The sequence below is a fragment of the Oncorhynchus mykiss genome, chromosome 12 (genome assembly GCF_057628025.1).
Source record: "Oncorhynchus mykiss isolate SJ-2025 chromosome 12, ASM5762802v1, whole genome shotgun sequence".
NCBI lineage: Eukaryota > Metazoa > Chordata > Actinopteri > Salmoniformes > Salmonidae > Oncorhynchus > Oncorhynchus mykiss.
Genome location: NC_143033.1, coordinates 47,470,298 through 47,492,005, shown reverse-complemented (window position 1 = coordinate 47,492,005; position 21,708 = coordinate 47,470,298). Strand labels below are relative to the sequence as shown.

Below are 21,708 nucleotides of genomic sequence, written 5' to 3'. Positions count from 1 at the left end.
GTGTCTGTGTAAAAGTAGAATGATCTACAGTATCTGACAAGTGCTTCACTGGCAATGATTAATCCATTTTTGATTTACCTTTTACAATTGTATTACAATTAGTTTCGTTAATGATACACTTACTGAATGTACTTTTTTTTAAAGTAACACAATTTACAACCGCGATGCAGCATTACAACTATGGTAATCAAATGTAAAAGAAATTCCAATCATTTTGAAATGTGAGGTACCTTTTTTATTATTTGTTTTGTCAGCCTTTAGGGTAAACTTTCCAGTTTGAGGGGCAGAACAGTATTCTCCTATTTTTTTGTTGCAATAAGTTACATTTAGACATTTCTTATTTTTCATGTCAATTAATGTATCAAAAGACAAGTCAGTACTAGCTTCTTGCGTTGTTTCATTTGCATGTCATTGAATTGATCCCTTTTATCATTGTGAGAAATAGTTTTCGAGTTTCATATTGAAATGGGTTTACAGGTGGCCCCCTGAATGGCGCAGTGACCTAAGAGATCCTGGTTCGAGTCCAGACACTGTCGCAGCCGGCTGTGACCGGGGGAATTGGCCCAGTGTCATCCGAGTTAGGGGAGGGTTTGGCCGCCAAGGATGTCCTTATCCAATCGTGCTCTAGCGACTCCTGTGGCGGGCCGGGCGCATGCAAGCTGACACGGTCGCCAGGTGTACGGTGCTAGCGCCGACACATTGGTATGGCTTCCAGGTTTAACGGGCATTGTGTCAAGAAGCGGTGCAGTCGAGTTGTGTTTCGGAGGATGCACGGCTCTCGACCTTTGCTTCCTGAATTGGGGAGAAAAAGGGGTAAAAAAAGATGGGTTTAAAGGGTGCTGTCAAATAACCTTGGTTTACTTACAGTAATTAATGGAGTGTGGCATTCAATACATGCTTCCTCCTCCATAGCACTGCATAATCCCACTATCTTCTCTCTGTCTTGATAGTTCTGAAGTTAAGTCTTCATGTTCAGGTTGAGAGTCTGCAGCTGTAGGTATCCTTTTTGTCTAGTGCAGGGGTGTCAATCATACGGGCGGTTTAAATGTTATTTTTATTTATTTATACTCAAACTACCCACGGACGGCATTGAAATCTTTGGCTTGAGTAAAAAAAAAAGACACTAAATCAAAACTGTATAGAAATTATATTGGACCTACATTTATGGACCTCTTTAATCTGTCTAGCTTAATCACCAAAACGACAGGCAGTCAGGGAGCACGATGGATAGAGGACTATTTATTTTGTATTTTTTGGACGCTGAGGAAATGTAACCAATTTTCAGTGCGGGCCTCCAGCCCCCAGTGATGGCCGAATACCACCCATGAGGCAAAATGATATTGACAGCCCTGGTCTAGTGTACTTACAGTCGGGATGAATATATTGCATTTTAGCTACATTGTAGTGTGTCACTTCATTAGAGAGTAGGGACAGTGTCGTAGGGTGATATGAATTAAGAGAAAGATGAAAAGAGAAGCATTGAGTTTAAGCCCAGCAACCATTAATTGAAATCCCTACCATTTCCTACCTATCATGTTGTGTCATTTTTGTCCCTGTGAGAAATGCCTGCCCATTTGAAAGATTGCCTTAACCTTGTTGTTTTTGTCCTACAAGTAGATGGATGTACAGTGCATTCGGAAAGTATTCAGACCGCTTGGCTTTTTCTAAAATGGATTAAATTAAACATTTTCCTCATTAATCTGCACACAATACCCCATAATGACAAAGCAAAAACAGGTTTTTAGCAAAGTTTGCAAAAAAAAGATACCTTATTTACCAAAGTATTCAGACAATTTGCTATGAGACTCGAAATTGAGCTCAGGTGCATCCTGTTTCCAATGATCATTCTTGATGTTTCTACAACTTCATTGGAGTCCACCTGTGGTAAATTCAATTGATTGGACATGATTTGGAAAAGCACACACCTGTCCATATAAGGTCCCACAGTTGACAGTGCATGTCAGAACAAAAACCAAGCCATGAGGTCGAAGGAATTGTCCATAGAGCTCCAAGACAGGATTGTGTTGAGGCACAGATCTGGAGAAGGGTACCAAAAAAAGTATGCAGGTGCCCAAGAAGGTGCCCAAGAACACAGTGGCCTCCATCATTCTTAAATGTAAGAAGTTTGGAACCACCAAGACTCTTCCTAGAGCTGGCCGCCAGGCCAAACTGATCAATCAGGGGAGAAGGGCCTTGGTCAGGGAGGTGACCAAGATCCCGATGCTCACTCTGACAGAGCTCTGGAGTTCCTCTGTGGAGATGGGAGAACCTTCCAGAAGGCACCTAAAGGACTCTTAGACCATGAGAAACAAGATTTTCTGTTCTGATGAAACCAAGATTGAACTCTTTGGCCTGAATGCCAAGCTTCATGTCTGGAGGAAACCTGGCACCATCCCTACGGTGAAGCATGGTGGTGGTAGCAACATGCTGTGGGAATGTTTTTCAGCAGCAGGAACTGGAAGACTAGTCAGGATTGAGGTAAAGATGAATGGTGCAAAGTACAGAGAGATCCTTGATGAAAACCTACTCCAGAGCGATCAGGATCTCAGACTGGGGCATAGGTCCACCTTCCAACAGGACAATGACCCTAAGCACACAGCCAAGACAACACAGGAGTGGCTTCAAGACAAGCCTCTGAATGTCTTTGAGTGGCCCGGACTTGATCCCGATCGAACATCTCTGGAGAGACCTGAAAATAGCTGTGCAGTGACTTTCTCCATCCAACCTGACAGTGCTTGACAGGATCTGCAGAGAAGAATGGGAGAAACTCCCCAAATACAGGTGTGCCAAGCTTGTAGCATCATACCCAATAAGACTCGAGGCTGTAATTGCTGCCAAAAGTGCTTCAACAAAGTACTGAGTAAAGGGTCTGAATACCTATGTAAATTTAAAATTTCAGTTTTTATTTTTAATACATTTGCCAAAATGTCTAGGACACTTTTTTTTCTTTGTCATTTATGGGGTATTGTGTGTAAATTGATGAGGGGGGAGGGGGGGGGAATTATTTAATCCATTTTAAAATAAGCCTTTTGTGTAACAAAATGTGGAAAAAGTCAAGGGGTCTGAATATTTTCCCAATGCACTGTATCTGTTTGTTTTGTTTTCAGTTCATGGCAAAGAGAACAATAGAGCACTCTTCATTGTATCTGTCACATTATGGCGTCTGTGCTCACAGGCACCGCCAGTGAGGCCATCTCCATTTTGAAGTAATCCATTTTCTCATTTTACTATGAGTTGGTAAATAATCTGGAAGGGTGCATACTGCCCCCTGGAGTTTGTTTGAACAAGTATAAATCCAAGGTTAGTGATTTACTTCCACCTGCAGTTATGGGATGTTTACTCATGAGTACATTTCATCGGAAATGTCTAAACGGTATCCTTGGGATGTCCCAACTCTGTCACTTCATTAAAGTTATAATGTAAAACAGTTAAGGTTAGGTAAGGATCCCAGATAGCACTAACTATATTGGCTGATCCCTCCTGATGACCTAGATGGAATTTTGTGGTCCTTCCTTAACCTATGAGTAGTCCCATCCAGTTGGTGAAAATCATCAATGGCGCTGCCCATGCTAAAACATTTTTTTGGGCCATAGAGTCCTCTATCATTCTTTATGGTTCATAAAGAATCTGTCTAGTATTATAGGAACAGCAGCAGGGCTGTGTGTATATATGGACCCTTAGGGTGGCATTTTGAGTTATGATCTGCATCACTAAACTTCCAGGAATTTAAGAGCACAGCTCTCAAATCAGAATACCACCCTTAGGCCGCATTTACACAAGCAGCCCAATACTAATATTTTGCCCAATAATTGGCAAAGCGCTAATCTGATTGGTAAAAAACAAAATATTAGTGGAAAAATATTAGAATTTGGCTGCCTGTGTAAATGCAACCCTAGTAAGTGGGATTGTGGTTTTCATGTATTCAATTGCCTTTGGCTGACTGAAAGTACAGATTATAGAGAAATAGATATAATTTTACATTGGTATTACTGTTATTATACTTTAGTATAGTTGACCACATGATCACCAACATTTGTATTATGGTATAGGAGGTATGTTACATATGAATTTGACCTTACTCTCACATCACAGGATATCAGTTGTTGTCTCACCCTGACCTTAAATGTTATTATGTGCCGCAATACTGTACATGGCAACCATTTCACCTTGTTTTTTCCATCAATTCTTAGAGTTGTACACTAAAGCAACAATCCAATCACTTCTGTGCCTTTTGCACTAACCAGCTGCACCATCCCTGCATGTTTAAATGTGATGAGGGTCAAAGGTAAAGATGACCAAAACTTTTCTCCTGTGGAACTGCTGTAAAAATAAAAAATAAATCTGTTGAAGATATTCAACATTTTTCCCCTCTGTCCCAACATGCATTCTGCATCTTCACCTCAGCATTCCTACCAACAGGTAACTGACCATCTATGCCATATTAAACTGCAGCTCAACAATTGGGCAGGTAATGGGGTAAATAACGTTCAGCTTGATTTTCAACCATTAAAACAAATTGTCATTTTGCTTAATTAAGTCATTACATATTTTCTCCGACATAATAAAAGCACCATTAACTCCATTGGCATCCTGTTTTGGATGTGCTGTCTTTGGTGAAGCCTACCACATTTTCCACCCTGATGAAGTTCTCATGTTTTTCATCCATCTGCCCTCACAATTTACTAATTTGATTGATTTATTTTTCAGTGTAGGTGATCCGTAGAAACTGAATACTGTGCATTCCCTTCCAGTTTGCAACCTGCTTTTCTGTGAAGAAAGATTCATTTTACAGCTGGAAATTGACAGAAGACAGTCAGCCTACTGGGACGTTGTTCAGATCATATTGATCTCTCCCTCTCATGTGGGTCAGTAATGGTGGATGGTTTTCTCCAACTCAAAACACTTGGGTACAAAAATAACCCTTTAACGGTCTGTCTCCCAGGAGAAGTAGGATGCTGTTGCAATTCTTTCACTTGTCTTGTTGCAAGATTGTAAATGTTAACAACCACTGTTCCATTTGTATGATGATTCACAATCCCTCTGTTTCTGTGTTTGTAAAATAGGCATATGCTTTTCTGAATAAACTCAAACATATTCATCAGTATCTTTAACTGTCGAATTCAATTGATACTTGCCGACTACGGCATTCAACCCACCTTTCTATGACTCTGGTGAAGTCTTCTTTGGCACAACTGGGACGTATTCAAGAGGGTGCAACTCTATAGAACGTTCAGATATAAATGTATTGTGAAGGACAGACAACTCTAATGCCGGAAAGTGGATTATGTCAGCTCTATACACAATTTATATATGCAACATTCATTAGGCCCTAATCTATGGATTGCACATGACTGGGCAGCGGCGCAGACATAGGTGGCACTTGGGAGCCAGCTCCAGCCAATCAGAATGAGTTTCCCCCACAAAAGGGCTTTATTACAGACAGAAATACTCTTCAGTTTCATCAGCTTCCCGGGTGGCTGGTCTCAGACGATCGTGCAGGTGAAGAAGCCGGATGTGGAGGTCCTGGGCTGGCGTGTTTACACACGTTCTGTGGTTGTGAGACCGGTTGGACGTACAGCCAAATTCTCTAAAACAATGTTGGAGGTGGCTTAATGGTAGAGAAATTAACATTCAATTCTCAACAGCTCTGGTGGACATTCCTGCAGTCAGCATTCCAATTGCATGCTCTCTCAAAACTTGAGACATCTGTGGCATTGTGTTGTGACAAAACTTGTGACAAAAATGTTGTGACAAAAATTTTAGAGTGGCCTTTTATTGTCCCCAGCATAACGTGCACCTGTGTAATGATCATGCTGTTTAATCATCTTGATATGCCACACCTGATAATCCTGAATGGATTATCTTGGCAAAGTATAAATACTCACTAACAGGGATGTAAACAAATTTGTGCATAACATTTTTAGAGAAATAAGCTTTTTGTGCGTATGGAACATTTCTGGGATCTTTTATTTCAACACTTCACATGTTGCGTTTATATTTGTATTCAGTATAGATTAACTTTATGATGATGAGTTCCTACCAATGCCCACCACCACTCCTCCAGTCACATCTGGAACACCAAGACAGGCTGGCAGAAAGCCTGCCAAATAGACACAAACACACAGTCATAGCTGCGGAAAGTAGAGGTGCTGAGGGTGATGCAGCACCCCCTGAAAAATCAGAATAAAAATACACTATTAATAATAAATTGTAAAAAAAAAAAAAAATTATAGTAGTGCACTCTGCCTTTACTGGTCCTGTGTTAGAGGACCGATATAGCCATCAACATTTCTCAGCAGCCCCCCCCCCCCCCGAATCCCTCTCCTAAATAACACAGATCCTCAAAAGGTTCTACATCTGCAACATCCTGACGGGTTGCATCACTGCCTGGTATGACAACTTCTCGGCCTCTGACTGCAAGGCACTACAGAGAGTAGTGTGTACGACCCAGTACATCACTGGGACCAAGCTTTCTGCCATCCAGGACCTCTATACCAGGCGGTGTCAGAGGAAGGCCCTAAAAATTGTCAAAGACTCCAGCCACCGTAGTCATAGACTGTTCTCACCGTAGTCATAGACTGTTTGTATTTATTTATTTATTTATTTTCTTAAAACTGCATTGTTGGTTAAGCTTGTAAGTAAGCATTTCACTGTAAGGTCTACAACTGTTGTATTCGACGCATGTGACAAATAACATTTGATTTGATTTTTATTTTAAATATGACATTGCTAAAGTAGGGTAATATTTAGTAGGAAACAACTTTGCCACCATTATCATGTTGTCAAATGGATGGCAATGTTGTTATTAGCTAAAAAAGTTAATCAACAATAGCTAGCAATCCTAATGGTAGCAAGCTAAAATCCGAGTTTGTCTCCTTTTCGAACTTAGCTAGCCAGCTAATGTTATACCACAGAGAGAACATTGAGCTGTAAAATCTTTGACTTGACATACAATATAACCAATCTGATTTACCTACAAATTATTGTGTAAGACAAATCAGAAAGACTAAATCTGATTATTGTGTAACTGCTTTTTCAGATTGTAATGGGAACCCGGCTAAATTCTGGAAAACTGTCAAATCCCTGAAGAGTTTTCTACTTTCACCTCTCTGCCAAACAAATTAATTCAGACACTGGCCTCATTACAGAAGAAAATGCCTTCATTGATGCATTTAATCACCATTTTATTTCAGCGGCCTATCTCTTTGGAAGAACTAAGCCTATTCACAATGATATATGGCTGGCTGCTGATAGGGGAAACGTGCTGCATGATCAGAGAAATGATAGTCAAAGCTTTTCTTTTTGGTTATTTACAGAAAAAGTCCTGGATGCTTTGCTAGCAATAGACAATAGGACATCCGCAGGGGCCGAGCAATTAGATCCTGGTCTGCTTAGTGCGCCCATCATTGTTGGCTAAATAATCCACATTATTTATTTCACATTGTTATCAGGAAATATTCCAAAGACATGGAAATCAGGTCTTGTGCCGCCACTCCATAAGGGAGGGGATAGTAGTGATCTTAATCATTATCACCTCATTTCAAGGTTTCATTGTCTAGCTAAGATTATTGAATCATTGGTAAATGTACAACTGTGATTTTTTTTTTACCTGAGAAATGTATTTTGGATATAAACTAATCAGGTTTTAGGCCTGGGCATAGCACTACTACAGCAACCACTTTAGTTGTTACTGATCTTGTCAATTCCTAAAATGAAATGTGCTGCTTTGTTTGTTGACCTATGAACAGCTTTTGATAGTGCTGTTCATGCTGTTTTATTGAATAAGTTCTCCTCGATAGATCTGAGCTCTGATGTGTCACGAATCCCGCTTCCTGAGTCTGTGTTTGCCTGTGTTTCTGTCCTGGAGTGTGTTTCCGGTGTCCTGGAACGCACCCTGTCTGGTTGCCGGGCGAATTAGCTTGTTGGGAGATCGATGTTCACCCGCACCTGTATCCCATCAGTAATCTGCACACCTGTCCTGATCATCACCTCTCCCCTTCAAAAGCTCTGACCTGACATCCATTCCCTGCCGGATCGTTAGCCATGAACAGTATGTCGTGCCAGAGTATCAGCCTCAAGTTGGATAGAATTTGTTTTGTTGTTTGTTACGTATTGCTTGCCTTGAACTTACCTCTGTTTGTTCTGTCTTCAGTTACTCACCTGGATCATTTACCCCATTCCCGCCTGATCGTCAGAGGATTCCGCTTCCCCATTGGATGCACCTATTTACTCCCATCAACTCACCACCGCTACCCGCTACACCGCCTGGATATATCTACCCATTCACATTCACTTTACATTCACATTTACTCACCTTCTTCCTACTCTCCTTGTCCTGGTCTGCTTCTGGGTTCGATTTTGAAGAATCGTGACATGATGGCTGTTCATCATTTCATGATTATCTTAGTGACAGAACTCAGGCCATCATGATTGAAATACATAAAGTTGTACCACACACAGCGGTTGATTTCGGGACCTGTTCTCTTCACTATTTATATAAACACCATTGGTCAATCTGTTAAATGGTCAACTTTAGCTATATGCGGATGATACTAATTTGAATGCTAAACTAATGTGTCAAAACTACAGTCAGATTTTATAGCTATGCAGAAATTCCTTGCTGATTTCAAACTTGTGCAACGTTTTACTGCAGTGGGCTAAATCAGGGTCACAGTGTGTCTCTTGGTAGTCTTCAACAAATTTACTTTGAAACAAAGGTATGCACCTTACACCCATGGTTGTGTATCATGTCAGATATAGAAATGTATTCAATTTTGAGTTTGCATCCCAATATTACACTTTATATACATCACAGAAGACTGAAATATAACAACACCGTTTGACCGTATTTTCAGTATTTAAAAAGTAATAATGTTTAACTATGAAATTATGATAAATATTAACATTCCACCCATGAGGCCACTAGATAGCTATTTTCTAATTTGACTGCAGGAAAGTTAAGCTACCTTCTTATTTATCAACACTCATCAATATTAGAATTATAATTCCTAAAACCAGGTCTCAAGCCTGGATTACACTTGAGGCCCATGTGATTTCCACAGAGTTGGGTATGGCTGCCTTTTCCTGTTACGCTCCTTGCCTATGGAATAGCCTGCAGACTAAACTTAAACTTGAGACTCTTGCCCATTGCTGGTGAAGTGTGCCTTGAATTCTAAATAAATCACCCACAGTGTCACCAGCAAAGCACCCCCCACACCATCACACCTCCTCCTTCATGCTTCACGGTGGAAACCACACACGCGGTGATCATCCATTCACCTATGCTGCATCTCACAAAGACACGGCGGTTGGAACCAAAAATCTCAAATTTGGAATCATCAAACCAAAGGACAGAATCGACCATGAAGGCCTGATTCACGCAGTCTTCTCTGAACAGTTGATGTTGAGATGTGTCTGTTACTTGAACTCTGTGAAGCATTTATTTGGGCTGCAATTTGAGGTGCAGTTAACTCTAATGAACTTATCCTCTGCAGCAGACGTAACTCTGGGTCTTCCTTTCCTGTGGCGGTCCTCATGAGAGCAAGTTTTATCATAGCACCTGATGGTTTTTGCGACTGCACTTGAAGAAACTTGCAAAGTTTATTTTTAAATGTTCCGTATTGACAGACCTTCTTAACTTAAAGTAATGATGGACTGTCGTTTATCTTTTCATATTTGAGCTGTTCTTGTCATCATACTTGGTCTTTTACCAAATAGGGCTATCTTCTGTATGCCACCCCTACCTTGTTACAACACAACTGATCTAACACATTAACAAGGAAAGAAATTTCACAACTGAACTTTTAACAAGACACACCTTTTAATTTAAATGCATTCCAGGAGATTACCTCATTGAGAGAATGCCAAGAGTGTGCAAAGCTGTCATCAAGGCAAAGGGTGGCTACTTTGAAAAATATCAAATCTATTTTAATTTAACACTTTTTGAGGTTACTTCATGATTCCATAATTGTTATTTCATAGTTTGGAACTCTTCACTATCATTCTACAATGTAGAAAATAGTAAAAATAAAGATAACCCCTGAGTTGGTGTGTCCAAACTGTCGACTGGTACTGTATATGTAAATACAGTTCCTTCAGAAAGTATTCACACCCCTTGATGAAAACGGTATTACACATTATTGGGTAATGGTTGTGTACTGTCTATATTCCTACTGTAGCAGCATGGTGTAGAATATGAGACATGTCACAGACACACGTTAGCTAGATAGCTACAACACACAGGTATAGCTACTCCAAGGCTACTCCAAGACCAAGACTAATGGAATTTATATGTTTAAATGAATGATTAGAATATTCCACCCTGAAACTACAGTGCCTTGCGAAAGTATTCGGCCCCCTTGAACTTTGCGACCTTTTGCCACATTTCAGGCTTCAAACATAAAGATATAAAACTGTATTTTTTTGTGAAGAATCAACAACAAGTGGGACACAATCATGAAGTGGAACGACATTTATTGGATATTTAAAACTTTTTTAACAAATCAAAAACTGAAAAATTGGGCGTGCAAAATTATTCAGCCCTCTTAAGTTAATACTTTGTAGCGCCACATTTTGCTGCGATTACAGCTGTAAGTCGCTTGGGGTATGTCTCTATCAGTTTTGCACATCGAGAGACTGAAATTTTTTCCCATTCCTCCTTGCAAAACAGCTCGAGCTCAGTGAGGTTGGATGGAGAGCATTTGTGAACAGCAGTTTTCAGTTCTTTCCACAGATTCTCGATTGGATTCAGGTCTGGACTTTGACTTGGCCATTCTAACACCTGGATATGTTTATTTTTGAACCATTCCATTGTAGATTTTGCTTTATGTTTTGGATCATTGTCTTGTTGGAAGACAAATCTCCGTCCCAGTCTCAGGTCTTTTGCAGACTCCATCAGGTTTTCTTCCAGAATGGTCCTGTATTTGGCTCCATCCATCTTCCCATCAATTTTAACCATCTTCCCTGTCCCTGCTGAAGAAAAGCAGGCCCAAACCATGATGCTGCCACCACCATGTTTGACAGTGGGGATGGTGTGTTCAGCGTGATGAGCTGTGTTGCTTTTACGCCAAACATAACGTTTTGCATTGTTGCCAAAAAGTTAAATTTTGGTTTCATCTGACCAGATCACCTTCTTCCACATGTTTGGTGTGTCTCCCAGGTGGCTTGTGGCAAACTTTAAACGACACTTTTAATGGATATCTTTAAGAAATGGCTTTCTTCTTGCCACTCTTCCATAAAGGCCAGATTTGTGCAATATACGACTGATTGTTGTCCTATGGACAGAGTCTCCCACCTCAGCTGTAGATCTCTGCAGTTCATCCAGAGTGATCATGGGCCTCTTGGCTGCATCTCTGATCAGTCTTCTCCTTGTATGAGCTGAAAGTTTAGAGGGACGGCCAGGTCTTGGTAGATTTGCGTGGTCTGATACTCCTTCCATTTCAATATTATCGCTTGCACAGTGCTCCTTGGGATGTTTAAAGCTTGGGAAATCTTTTTGTATCCAAATCCGGCTTGAAACTTCTTCACAACAGTATCTCGAACCTGCCTGGTGTGTTCCTTGTTCTTCATGATGCTCTCTGCGCTTTTAACGGACCTCTGAGACTATCACAGTGCAGGTGCATTTATACGGAGACTTGATTACACACAGGTGGATTGTATTTATCATCATTAGTCATTTAGGTCAACATTGGATCATTCAGAGATCCTCACTGAACTTCTGGAGAGAGTTTGCTGCAGTGAAAGTAAAGGGGCTGAATAATTTTGCACGCCCAATTTTTCAGTTTTTGATTTGTTAAAAAAGTTTGAAATATCCAATAAATGTCGTTCCACTTCATGATTGTGTCCCACTTGTTGTTGATTCTTCACAAAAAAATACAGTTTTATATCTTTATGTTTGAAGCCTGAAATGTGGCAAAAGGTCGCAAAGTTCAAGGGGGCCGAATACTTTCGCAAGGCACTGTATATAATTGTATGTAATTGATTAGAATCATCAATGAAATACATTAGAATCATCAAATTATTATGAATGATGTGTGTAGTCTTAGTCGGTAAATTTATAATAAATGATGTGTGTAGTATTAGTCAGAATTAGGGTAGAACAATATATCTGTACAATATGTCTCTATAGTATCTTAAACACAGACTGTCTGAGTAAGATTTGGTGCCGAACTTGGCTAGGGGCCACTGAGAGATTTGGGAAAGGACAAGGAGTGCTTCTCACAGTCCCTAATCTTTGTCAGCTGGGTATTGATAAATCAAATCAAATCAAATCAAATCAGATTTTATTTGTCACATACACATGGTTAGCAGATGTTAACCTTTCTGATCTCCCCATCCCGGATCCGGGTTCGTGAATACAGACTCAAGCTCATTACCATAACGCAACGTTAACTATTCATGAAAATCGCAAATGAAATGAAATAAATATGCTAGCTCTCAAGCTTAGCCTTTTGTTAACAACACTGTCATCTCAGATTTTCAAAATATGCTTCTCAACCATTGCAAAACAAGCATTTGTGTAACAGTATTGATGGCTAACGTAGCATTTAGCATTAGCATTCAGCTGGCAACATTTACACAAAAAAACAGAAAAGCATTCAAAAAAATAATTTACCTTTGAAGAACTTCAGATGTTTTCAATGAGGAGACTCTCAGATAGCAAATGTTCAGTTTTTCCTGAAAGATTATTTGTTTAGGACAAATCGCTCCGTTTTCTGCGTCACGTTTAGCTATGAAAAAACCCCTGTATCCAGGATTGTGTAAATCTATCAGCAAGCTCATTAGCATAACACAACGTTAACTATTTATGAAAATCGCAAATGAAATGAAATAAATATGCCATCTCTCAAGCTTAGCCTTTTGTAAACAACACTGTCATCTCAGATTTTCAAAATATGCTTCTCAACCATAGGAAAACAATCATTTGTGTAAAAGTAGCTAGCTAGAGTTAGCATTTCGCGTTAGCATTTAGCGTTAGCATTAGCGTTAGCATCCAGCACGCAACATTAACAAAAACATAAAAGCCTTCAAATAAAATCATTTACCTTTGAAGAACTTCTGATGTTTTCAATGAGGATACTCTCAGTTAGATAGCAGATGCTCAGTTTTTCCAAAAAGATTCCTTGTGTATTAGAAATAGCTCCGTTTTATACATCACATTTGGCTACCAAAAAAAATCCATAAATTCAGTCCTCAAAACGCAAACTTTTTTCCAAATTAACTCCATAATATCGACTGAAAACATGGCAAACGTTGTTTAGAATCAATCCTCAAGGTGTTTTTCACATATCTCTTCATTGATACATCGTTCTTGGAAAAATGCTTTCTCTCCTGAATCCCAGGAGAAAATGCCCGCACCTGAAGATTACGCACAAATTTAGACAAAGGACACCGGGCGGACCTCTGGAAAATGTAGTCTCTTATGGCCAATCTTCCAATGATATGCCTACAAATACGTCATAATGCTGCTAAGACCTTGGGCGAACGACAGAAAGTGTAGGCTCATTCGTTGCGCAATCACAGCCATATAAGGAGAGAATGGAAAACAGAGCTTCAGAAATTCTGCTAATTCCTGGGTGATGCATCATCTTGGTTTCGCCTGTAGAATGAGTTCTGGGGCACTTACAGACAAAATCTTTGCAGATTCTGAAACTTCAGAGTGTTTTCTTTCCAAAACTGTCAAGAATATGCATAGTCGAGCATCTTTTCGTGACAAAATATCGCGCTTAAAACGGGAACGTTTTTTATCCAAAAATGAAATAGCGCCCCTAGAGCTCTAAGAGGTTTAATGCGAGTGTAGCGAAATGCTTGTGCTTCTAGTTCCGACAATGCAGTAATAACCAACAAGTAATCTAACTAACAATTCCAAAACTACTGTCTTATACACAGTGTAAGGGGATAAAGAATATGTACATAAGGATATATGAATGAGTGATGGTACAGAGCAGCATAGGCAGGATACAGTAGATGGTATCGAGTACAGTATATACATGAGGTGAGTATGTGGATACTGTATCTTTTGATACAGTATGTGCGTAGGATACCTACTGTTTGTGTGCAAATGTATGTGCGTATGAATTCTGTTTGTGTGTAAAAGTATGTGCTTAACGAGCTAGTATAAAATGAATGGTTTTGTACAACAAACTTGCACGCCCGTGAATAAACATTTTGACTATTTAGCTGGGCCTCCGTCTGTTTCATTCGATCAGTATCTTACAAATTCTGGGTTGCAGACTGAGTAGTATAATTGAATTGGGTTATGAGAACATAATTCTCATGACAATTTGGTCCATCGAGAGCCGGATTCCAATACCTGTCCCTGCAGTCCGAAGGTACCACGCCGAAAACCGTGCACGTGCGGGTCATTGACCTGTAAATTAAAGACCTGTCCCCTGACATTGGGGATCTATAGCAGGCCGGTACAGTGGGGCAAAAAAAGTATTTAGTCAGCCACCAATTGTGCAAATTCTCCCACTTAAAAAGATGAGAGAGGCCTGTAATTTTCATCATAGGTACACTTCAACTATGACAGACAAAATGAGAGAAAACAAATCCAGAAAATCACACTGTAGGATTTTTAATTTATTTATTTGCAAATTATGGTGGAAAATAAGAATTTGGTCATATACAAACGAGCAAGATTTCTGGCACTCACAGACCTGACCTTCTTAAGATGCTCCTCTGTCCTCCACTCGTTACCTGTATTAATGGCACCTGTTTGAAGTTATCAGTATAAATGACACCTGTCCACAACCTCAAACAGTCACACTCCAAACTCCACTATGGCCAAGACCAAAGAGCTGTCAAAGGACACCAGAAACAAATTGTAGACCTGCACCAGGCTGGGAAGACTGAATCTGCAATCGCTAAGCAGCTTGGTTTGAAGAAATCAACTGTGGGAGCAATTATTAGAAAATGGAAGACATACAAGACCACTGATAATCTCCCTCGATCTGGGGCTCCACGCAAGATCTCACCCCGTGGGGTCAAAATGATCACAAGAACAGTGAGCAAAAATCCCAGAACCACACGGGGCGACCTAGTGAATGACCTGCAGAGAGCTGGGACCAAAGTAACAAAGCCTACCATCAGTAACACACTACGCCGCCAGGGACTCAAATCCTGCAGTGCCAGACGTGTCCCCCTGCTTAAGCCAGTACATGTCCAGGCCCGTCTGAAGTTTGCTAGAGAGCATTTGGATGATCCAGAAGAAGATTGGGAGAATGTCATATGGTCAGATGAAACCAAAATATAACTTTTTGGTAAAAACTCAACTCGTCGTGTTTGGAGGACAAAGAATGCTGAGTTGCATCCAAAGAACACCATACCTACTGTGAAGCATGGGGGTGGAAACATCATGCTTTGGGGCTGTTTTTCTGCAAATGGACCAGGACGACTGATCCGTGTAAAGGAAAGAATGAATGGGGCCAAAGTTTGTATCGTGAGATTTTGAGTGAAAACCTCCTTCCATCAGCAAGGGCATTGATGATGAAACATGGCTGGGTCTTTCAGCATGACAATTATCCCAAACACACTGCACGGCAACGAAGGAGTGGCTTCGTAAGAAGCATTTCAAGGTCCAGGAGTGGCCTAGCCAGTCTCCAGATCTCAAGGGCATTGAAAATCTTTGGAGGGAGTTGAAAGTCTGTGTTGCCCAGCAACAGCCCCAAAACATCACTGCTCTAGAGGAGATCTGCATGGAGAAATGGGCCAAAATTCCAGCAACAGTGTGTGAAAACCTTGTGAAGACTTACAGAAAACGTTTGACCTCTGTCATTGCCAACAAAGGGTATATAACAAAGTATTGAGAAAAACGTTTGTTATTGACCAAATACTTATTTTCCACCATAATTTTCAAATAAATTCATTAAAAATCCTACAATGTGATTTTCTGGATTTTTTTTCTCATTTTGTCTGTCATAGTTGAACTGTACATATGACGAAAATTACAGGCCTCTCTCATCTTTTTAAGTGGGAGAACTTGCACAATTGGTGGCTGACTAAATACTTTTTTGCCCCACTGTATATATCGAAGGTCGGCAGAGACGGTGACGGAATCTAACCCAAATTGCTTTTCCCAGTCTACGAGACAAGGTCAGTAAATCTTTTTTCACGAATTCTGGGGAATTGACGCTCGGGCTACATTCAGAAATATATTTTGAATTGTTTTTGTGTTGTTTAGGTGTTGATTTTAAAATTCCCATAGGGCATTCTAATCCGGTGACCTGTCTTTAGAATTTTTTGTTTAGAAAAGTTTTAAATGGAACAAAGTATTCTATACAAATGGAAGATAGGAATTGGGTGTAGAGCCACCTAGGCAGCAGTAGAAGGGGGTCCGTAATGACGCCAGGTATCTGCATTACCAATATAAACTAGAGAATATTGAGATCTAATTGTAATCTGATCAAGAATGAGTGTCCGTAAATGACGCAAGGTATCAGGGGATACTACCAAACTATCGGTGGCCACTACAGTACCAATGTTAACTAATGGAAAGGAGAAATACACATTAGAAAAGGTCGATAGCAACTGAGTAAGAGATTAAAGAGACCACACACATAGTCAGGCAGGAGAGCATCTATAGTAATTGGATAACGGTAAAAAGCACATACATAGATCATAGAAATACATACACATAGAGTTTGAGAATAAGCATAGTAACTACAAGGTTTACTAACAATGGGCGGTAAATCCTCAAAGGAGGTTCCGGGAATTAACCGGAGATGAGCCGTATATGCATTTAAAAGATGAAAGAAAGGTCGACTTCTGTTAAAAGTGGAGGAAGGAGTATGAATTTGATGGACGTTTAGACATAGAAAAGTTGGAACTAATGATAAGACAGATACGTAAGGCATGTGGAGACAAGGCAGATAAACAACAGGCCGAGGGGCTGGACACAGCGAGGGTATGGTTAGCCGAGGCGAGGAAGAGAGCAGAGGGAGAAAAGAAAAAGGAAGTAAAAGATGTAAGTGGCCAGCAACTAGGAACAATAACTCCCACGGCTCCTCTGGAGGTCTCTCATAAGCCTAAATTGTATCCCACCCTGATAGACCAGGCGTGGAGAGAGAATCCTGATGATGAAACAGTGGTGGTGAGAAGACGGCAGCCAGGGCTTCCCGTCCCACCCCCACCACCCCCATATGGGGAACCTCCTGGAGCCGAGGGAGGGGTAGAGCAGGAGGAGGAAAGGATAGGGCTAGCTGCCCTATGGAAAGTCATGACAGATTTAACTGAACTAGTACGTAGGATGAACAAGCGACAGCATCCAGGGGAAAGTGGTAGAGACAGGGCTTTACCACTCAGAAGGTTGAGGTCGCATAACCAGAGCCCAGGGAGGAAAGGAGTAGCAGAGTGGCTGGATGACGAAGATGAAAGGGAGGCTAGTCAGTATCCTCTATTTGCCTTGCCCAACCCATGGGCTGGGGACGCAGGACAGGAACTCATTTTAGAAGTGTATAGGGCATGGACACATAGGGATGTAGAAAGAGCGGTGGAAGGAATGGTACACCCTAAAACAGGCACGGAAGGATTTAGAAAGGATCTAGAAGGTTTGACAGCCAGCTTCAAGTTAAACACAGGAGAAGTGGAGAGAGCGGTATGCCAGTTGGTGGGGAAGGACTGGGCAGCTGTGCGAGGGCATTGGCTGGGCAGCAGATGGTGATTACGTTGTTAAAATTACAGAATTGTATAATAACTTGAGGGATTATTATCACCGACACACAGACTTCTGCAAGGTTTCTGAATGTAGGCAGGGGGATGGGGAGTCCATCAGTCAGTACTTGCCCAAATCTAATGAACTCTAAATAATAGCGGAGAGATAATTGCGATAGAGTTGTGCCCATCGAAATGTGTTTTTATTCTTATGGATTGACTGATGTCGGATAAAAGTTTGTGATAGTTTCTGGTTGTTGATTCTTGGGTTCATTTTTCCCAGAGACGATATCTTAAAAGGGTACACACATATCTTAAAGAAGAAGTTATAGATCTGTGAGAGCCAGAAATCTTGCTTGTTTGTAGGTGACCAAATTCTTATTTTCCACCATAATTTGCAAATAAATTCATTAAAAATCATTTTTTTCTCTCATTTTGTCTGTCAAAGTTGAAGTGTACCTATGATGAAAATTACAGGCCTCTCATCTTTTTAAGTGGGAGAACTTGCACAATTGGTGGCTGACTAAATACTTTTTTGCCCCACTGTATATAATTGTACGTAGTTGTTTAGAATCATCAATGAAATTCATTATAATCATCAAATTATTATTAATGATGTGTGTAGTCTTAGTCGGTAAAATTATAATAAATGATGTGTGTAGTTTTAGTCAGAATTAGGGTAGAACAATATCTGTACAATATGTCTCTACCTTGGCTAGGGGCCACTGAGAGATTTGGGAAAGGACAGGGAGTGCTTCTCATGGTCCCTAATCTATGTCGGCTGGGTATTTATACAGTATGTGCGTAGGATACCTACTGTTTGTGTGCAGTAGTATGTGCGTAAGGAGCTAGTATAAAATTAATGGTTTTGTACAACAAACTCGCGCACTCATGAATACATTTTTGGACTATTTAGCCTGGACTCCGTCTGTTTCATTCGACCAGTTTCTTACAAATTCTGGGTTGCAGACTGAGTAGTATAATTGAATTGGGTTATTAACACTGAGAACATAATTCTCATGACAGTCATAAAGCCAAAGTCATTACTTTACTCTCTGAAATCATCATCAAAACATGTATAAATTTTTGCTCGTAATGAGAGGCACTGATGCTAGTTAGCTAGCTAGCTATAACATTAGACTACAGTGCATTTAAGGTATGGTAAACAATTAAGCTAGCTAGCTAAAATAGCTTGGCTTGTAGTGGTTCTAGCAAGCCCTGTTATGACCGAATCAATTACCAAATTGTACTGTACTGAACAACACTGCCTTGGTGAAAAGATATATTATATTTCTGGCCAGCTACAGACAACAAACTACTTGTTTGTCATTTACCCCCCTGAGTCCTGATCCAGCTGATCCAGCCTGCCGCCGCTACTTGCTGGTCTCGCAAATAATTTTTCTCGCATTCTCAACTCCTTATCAGTGTATTCCATCTCAAATAAAGATGTCTATTTATAAGATATATTTCTTAATTTGTAACATTGTTTGGTGATTTCTATGGGAGCCAATTCCCGTCACCCAAATATTTTTTTAATGTCAATACTATACAAATTTTGAGATACTATCAAAAATAATTATGCATAAGTTGACATTTTGAGATATGTAAGTGAACATTTTTAAATGTTGAGATAGTAGAACATACTTATAGGATATGATTCTTCATTTGTAACATTGTATGGTGATTTCAGAGGTTGCACCACAGGTCCCAGAGTGATTATTAAGAAATAAACATGTACATTAAACACTAAACAATGTATTTATACTATTAGTGAACACACTTATGTATTCAGACTAGATATGTATTATTATATTTGTGGACACATTGTTTAATGTTTAATTTACATGTTTATTTCTTAATACTGTGAGGCACTAAATACAATATTAGCATTATACACAATTATGATGACCGCAATGGCTTTATAATCAATTCAAGAAGAGGATTTCCCACAATCAAAGTCCTGCAATAAGAGCTAATATGCTAATATTTGTGTAAACTCTACACAGTTTGCTCTGTGCATGTCACTGAGTAGGCTGATACCCCATTTAATGAGTGCAATGTCCATTAGGCTACACAGTGCACATAAGTATGCCTCAATGCAATTCTGAAGTCTAATACATCTACAGTGCAATTTCAAAATCTTTTTTTGGTTCAAATTAACTAATTATTGTATTTTTATGATAACATTCCGACCTTGGATAACATTATTTAGTCAAAATATGGCATGATTCCACTATTTGTATCCGTTTGAATCACTTTCAATGGGTGACTTTTAATTTGAAGGCGAACAGCAAATTCCACTGGTGTGGCTAATCCTTATTGTGGCTAGCTTCACACAGGTAAGGTAACTGAACAAGGAAGCACAAGAGCACTGCATGGTTGTCGTTTGCTCCCTGTGACACACAAAAAAAATCCCATTCCCATATCCCTTCGAATACATTTGCTAGAGGAAACAGTAGAAAAGTCCACCGCAGATGCCAAAGCTTCCCTGAATTTGATGTGTTTTTATGGTACCAGAGTTCCCGTGAAGTTCCAGGAGCAGCTGGAGCAGAGAGAACCTGCAAGGACCCGCTAATAACCTCCGGACACGCAGGTAAAATAAATTAACCTCTTCATAGTATAGGAAGCTAAAGCAATGTTTTTTGTGAGCTACAATTCATGGCACATTGTGCACAATACCTAAATGCATACAAACATTCACACGGGCCTAGAAAAGCCAACATATGTCATTTTCATACATCAGTATAATAGCTGCCTGAACATTTGAGTGCAATGTAAATGTCAATACAATACATTTTTCAACTGGAAAGGCTAGTTTAGAGCGTAGAAAATGCATCATATTAGTAGTAAACCACAAGAGCCACTGAATCCTGTGTATCTGACTGTATAGGTAACATGTCTGTTTGTCTAGAAACGCGTAACGCTTAGGTTGTTTTAGCGGACTGAACTCCACTCCATGGTGAAACAAGCAATTAATGCAGGTAGATTAGCCATCTGTTAGAAGCATACCTGGGATGTATTCATTACGGAAACCGTTCAACGTTTAAGAACCAAACGTAAGCAAACTGAACAAAACGAGAGTTTATATTGGACAAATGCAGGTAGGTCCCTATCCGTTCTGTTTGCTACCGTTGAAAACACTTTTTGCAACAGATTCGCCAGAATGAATACACCCCTGTTGAATCTATGCAACGCTTGGGGTCTATTTATTATGCCTATTCTGTTGCAAAACGTTTTGTTTCCTGCAAAGTGTTTTGCAACAGAAACCTATACTCCAAACGGAAAACATTTTGCAACATAAATGAGAGTTCCTAATGGACTAATTCAGGTAGGTAGGTCCCTGCCGGTTCGTTCTGTTTGGTTCTTAAACCGTTAACGATTTCTGTTGCCAGACGCAATGATTACACCCAGTGGCAATTTTAGCATGTACATCTTGGTGGGGAAAACACAACACTAAACAATACATTATTTGCACAATAATAGTGACAAACGGTGCCCACAAACTGTTAGTGCTTACATAAAGCTGTCAAACTAGCACAGCTTTCTTTTCAGCACATGGAGTGAATCCTTACAACTGCTACACTTGGCATTCAGCGAAGCCTTGTCTGACAGGAAAACAGTTAATTCAGCCTCATTTACTGCCCTTTTAAAAACAGCTGACATGGCTGACTTGCTTAAACAAATGTGGTTTCTACTGACAATTGAGATGTACAAACAATAAAAAGGAAACGATGAGCGGAACATTTTGATTAAGACATTAATGAGCGAGCTAAGACAGAAGTAGTCAATACAACTATTTGTTCAGCACTTTTGAAATGAATAGCGACAGAATTCAGAACATGGGCCGTTCTTACAGTATTCTCCCTGTAAACCAAGTCACAACCATAGGATAAATAAAGGGGGCATATAAGCACACCATGAAAGCGCTTGCAATATTCGATGATGATATTTCTCTAAAACAGGCTATAGGCTACAAGTCAGAACAGTAGGCTAAGTTATGAGGGGGAAAGGGAACAAATTATTTGGGTGAGGCACATGGGCTACTAACAAGTTACTACA

The 21,708-nt window shown here is 40.0% G+C and overlaps 1 protein-coding gene and 1 long non-coding RNA gene across 3 annotated transcripts in view; one reads left to right on the top strand and one right to left on the bottom strand.

The window, feature by feature from the left end:
• Positions 1 to 212: 212 nt before the first annotated feature.
• Positions 213 to 13,469, bottom strand: LOC149979195 (uncharacterized). The gene is made up of 3 exons (XR_016485098.1): positions 13,044 to 13,469; positions 12,614 to 12,675; positions 213 to 792 (listed from the first exon to the last, which is right to left on the bottom strand). It is a non-coding gene; the product is annotated as an uncharacterized LOC149979195 (long non-coding RNA).
• Positions 13,470 to 19,967: 6,498 nt separating this feature from the next.
• The window catches only part of LOC110537698 (double C2-like domain-containing protein beta), a 308,740-nt gene continuing 306,999 nt past the window's right edge, over positions 19,968 to 21,708 (top strand). For both annotated transcript variants that reach the window (XM_021623935.3, XM_090192594.1), the window contains exon 1: positions 19,968 to 20,242. The gene's annotated coding sequence lies outside the window, so the exon portion shown is untranslated. The remainder of the gene's footprint in view (positions 20,243 to 21,708) is intronic.